Here is a 4,568-nt window from a genome sequence, read left to right as displayed (position 1 = left end):
TTAGAAAATATATTAGAAAGTATTAGAAAATGATAGCGAATATTTCGAGTATTGACATGTTTATTATTGTTTGTAATAAAGATTCAATGTGTAATAAAGAGCACTGAATTAATTTGCCATCTCTCCCGTCCAATGGCAATTATTGCTACGGAGCACGCGCCATACAAAACTGATTCAATTTGTTCAATTCCTTGCACCCCCGATTAATGTTTACGTCACGGTTTCCATGGTTTCCATGTTTGCGTCTACTGTCAACCATGGAAATGAAACGTCATTTGAGTTCACAAATATCAAACCGACGAGACACATAATAAAGTTAAGCAGGCTTTATTTTAAATAATTTGAGATATGTGCTTTGTATGTAAATTAATATTACATGTATTATACTATAAATGAAAAACTTAATTGATATGTAATTCGATAATTCAGCGATACACACAAGTTCGTGAAAATAAAAGTTATTAAATACTATAATCATGCACGGTTTAAGGTAAATATTATTATAAATACCTTAAGTTCAGAAATATATAAATCATATAAAATTAGAATTTTATAATATCCGTAATCTTATTCTACTCAAACGTAAAATTTTAAATTTATTAATTTATCAATATATTGAAATTTATCACTTCCAAAGTTTTTAAACTTTATGACTTTTTAAATTTTTTGACTTTAATCGACTTATTAAATATATTAAATTTTACAAATTTAGTTATTCAATAATCTTAAATACTGTACATAAAAGTACAACAATTTTATGTCATCCTCATTTACTGCATGCTAATTTTATTTCCATCAAATATCTTTTCCAGAGCGGATCACAAATCCCTTGGAGGACTTGGTACAAGCCGTTGGCTAGAAGCGCTTTGGGAACCAAGCGCTGGTTTATTTATCTTGCCAGGTGGACTTGACATGTTGGACATTAGCGGTGACGGAGATGCTAGACTCATCTGTGCTGATCTGGGACCAGTTGGAAGCGATTTAACAAAGGTGCCCTTTCTTATCATAATTATGCTGGTGTATTAATCAGTTGTTATTAATTTTTTGCAATTTATCAATAACATATAGTATTTAAAAAGAAAAGAAACAATAGGATAGAAATAGAAAGAAAACAGATAAAGAGGAAAATGATAATGTTTCTTTGATAAAAAAATATTTTACGCGTGTACAACATTATTTTCTAAATCATAGAGATAAAACTTTGTAATTCAATAATTTTTATATTAACAAATTATATAGGAATACTTATATTATATAACTTATTTGTTTCTAGATACGAGTGTATAAAGCAGGAGATCAAATAAGCGAACATAACATGATAGATCCTCCTTGCGGTGTAGTTGGCTTTTATACAGAAAACGGAGAACCTCGGTCATCCGTAGTGGCTGTAGGTGCTGGCGACAGTGTGTATATTTTCAAAAACATGAGACCGTATTTCAAGTACTGTCTGCCCCACATTGAGGCACACCCAAAAGAACGAGAAGTATATATGTTTCATTAATACATAGAAACTGTGTGTGAGAATATGAAATCTTAGCCGTGAAGTTAATTTTATAATGTATGCACGTGATGTTCAGATCGTTGCGCGAATAGTACTTTGATTATTTAACGCAGATTTGGCATAGATGTGGTTTGGATGAAGAGTTAAACGTGTTGACGCTCGCGGATGATCTAGAACTCTTACTGAAAGAACTCGGCGCGACAGTTCTCTCTTCCCGTACGTTAAAATTTCTCTCAATGGACAGCAACTTGCGATTGAGTTTCGCGGAACAATATAGGAGAGTGCCGCTCGTGAAAGCGAATGCTCTAACAGCGATTGCGACCATTCGGAGAGACTCCTGGAATGATCCTGCTAGCAGTTGTCTTATATTAGGAACCGAGGGCGGTGAAATTCTCGTTCTTGATCCCAGGTGTTTTTCTTTTGCACTACTTAAAAAAAATACATTTATATAAGTAAGACAATATGTATTTTTACGTGTATTTTTTAATTATTGTCACACGCAGGGCTTTTTCAGTTATGGACAAACATCAACTGGAGTGGCCACCCGTGGCGTTTGCCAGTTACGGTTTGTGGACGGGTGATGGTCGCATAATGGTCATTGGAAGAGATGGAAGAATAGGAACGATTAGGAGAGGAAGCCCTGTGAAACTTTGGGAAACGTTGCCCGCACCAGCGGTGGCTATATCCGTTCTCTCTTCTGAAGGAGCAGCAGTAGCCATTATGGACGGTACTCTAATGGGATTTTCAAAAAGGGTACACTCGACGTATACTTGTATAAAATTTCTTATATATAGTAAACAAGAAATTTGATGATGTTTTATTATAATTTTTTATTAATATTTTTTATTAATTTTTTTTCAATTTCTCGCAGGGTACAAAATTGTGGTATATCAATATTCCTGGCGTAATATTGGATCTAGTGAGCTTACCAGTACCGCAAAACGGTTTATCCTTGTTAGCTGTAAGCACAGCGGGTTATGGAGTCCGTATTTTATGATGGAAAGCATCATGTGGATACAGTGAAGATTATGGAACCTGTATCTGCTCTTAAGGTAATTCTTTACATTAAAATATATATATACATATTTGTAACTTTTAATTTTTAAAAAACAACATGAATTTATTAGATTAATAATAATGTATTTACAAATTGTTTTTAAAATATTGGAACATGCATTCTTTGCGAAAATAAATGTTATTTAACTATATCCGCCTTTTGGAATATAAGCACATAAGATTAGGTTTTTCTCTTTGATTGGAAGTCTTTTTTTCATCTATTTTATGGGTTGACCGAAAAGTCTCTGCGAATACTTTTTAGCAAGAATTAATACAAAGTTTTGCATTTGAATTTTGTTAAAAACATTCGCATGAATTTCCGGTCAATCCAATAATATAGATGAATTTGGAAATAGTTTTACAAGTAATACACACATATATCGGAAGGCATATCGGATACATACCTTATACACATTTATAATATCTTTAATATTCCTTCAATATACATGTAAATATACAGGGTGTCCGAAACAAAGTGACTCAGACGGAAGGTACAGACAGGTAGATAGGAGTAAACCGAGAAGAAAAGTCAAATACTATTTTTCGAAAATCGCAATATTAACGGAGTTATTAATAATAATATAAGTGAATGAGGGCGGTGCGTGCAGCGAGATAGGTCGGTTGGAGAGCCGCGCGCTCTTTGATACACCGCGAGCTGGGCGGGAGGCGCGCGGTGAGGGAGAATGGGTGTCTTAGATATTAACAATAACAAGGGGATATTGACAATATCTAAGACACCCATTCTCCCTCATCGCGCGCCGCCCGCCCAGCTCGCGGTGTATCAAAGAGCGCGCGGCCCTCCTACTGATCTATCTCGCTGCACGCACCGCCCTCATTCACTTATATTCATTAATTAATAACTCCGTTAATATTGCGAATTTTGAAAAATAGTATTTGACTTTTCTTCTCGGTTTACTCCTATCTACCTGTACCTTCCGTCTGAGTCACTTTGTTTCGGACACCCTGTATATGCAACTTCGCTTTGATATAAATGTATAAAATCTTTTTACTCGTGTTCAGTATGGACGAATGGGACAAGAGGAACGACAATAGCTATGGTCACTGTCGGTGGTGGTTTATGCATGAAAATCCTTAAACGGACCGCTGACTTTAATGTAAATAATCCGATGTCGAACTCTTCTTCATACAATACGCCAAAGTTCTCGATACCCCAAGAAAACACGATTATTCGTCGATCAAACGATAAGGAGAGGGCAGAGGCGAAGAAAATTCACAATACATTTCAGCAGGGCTTTCTTCGTTTACGCTTTACAAATAGCCAGACAAGCGTCCGAACGTTTAACCGAGAACCAAGTAATCAGGACAAAATCCCATTAACCTTGAAGCAAATGTTCTTGGTTTGGGTCCCAATTACATGATTCGCGTTCTAGTGACAAAATATCTCCGATGGTTCACCTCACACGGAATTGTACATTCTTCTGCAGACCAGAGGACACCGATGTAAATCCTCGTACGATAGATTTACCTTGTTGCCGAGTGCTATACCGATACCGTTAATGATCAGCGCAAGCTTAAAGAATCAGATCTCGGAAAAGTTAAGATATTACTTTGCAAGAATCAAATCCAAAACCCTTGGCCAATAACGACCGTAATATTTACCAGCCGCTGAAGAAGAATTTGAAGTCTAAAAGATCTAAACCACTTAGATCATATCCATTGATTTCCTTCAGTTCCCTTTCAACATTGTCGAGATCTAAGATATATTGTATTTACATAATCAAAAAATTTTATTTAATTAGATTAGTAAAAAAGAATTTTAAAAAGTTATAAACATAATTTCAAAAATAATTTTAATCACATAGCGATTAATTCATTTATGTATTTAAACGTGAAATATGTAGATACATAGTATTTTTAGTAGTTTTCAGAATTTTTAGTATAATCATAAGATGGTCTCTAATATATTGTTATAATACTGTTATAATATTAGAGAGATCTGTAAATTGATTTTTATTCTTCCGCCAAGTTTTTTACATTAAATCTTTTTATT

At 34.5% G+C, this 4,568-nt stretch overlaps 1 pseudogene; it reads left to right on the top strand.

The window, feature by feature from the left end:
- The first annotated feature begins 242 nt into the window (after positions 1–242).
- LOC113561802 lies at positions 243–4,288 on the top strand (annotated as a pseudogene).
- Positions 4,289–4,568: the final 280 nt, after the last annotated feature.

The sequence above is a fragment of the Ooceraea biroi genome, chromosome 4 (genome assembly GCF_003672135.1).
Source record: "Ooceraea biroi isolate clonal line C1 chromosome 4, Obir_v5.4, whole genome shotgun sequence".
Classification (NCBI taxonomy): domain Eukaryota; kingdom Metazoa; phylum Arthropoda; class Insecta; order Hymenoptera; family Formicidae; genus Ooceraea; species Ooceraea biroi.
This window is presented reverse-complemented; position numbering and strand designations above follow the sequence as displayed.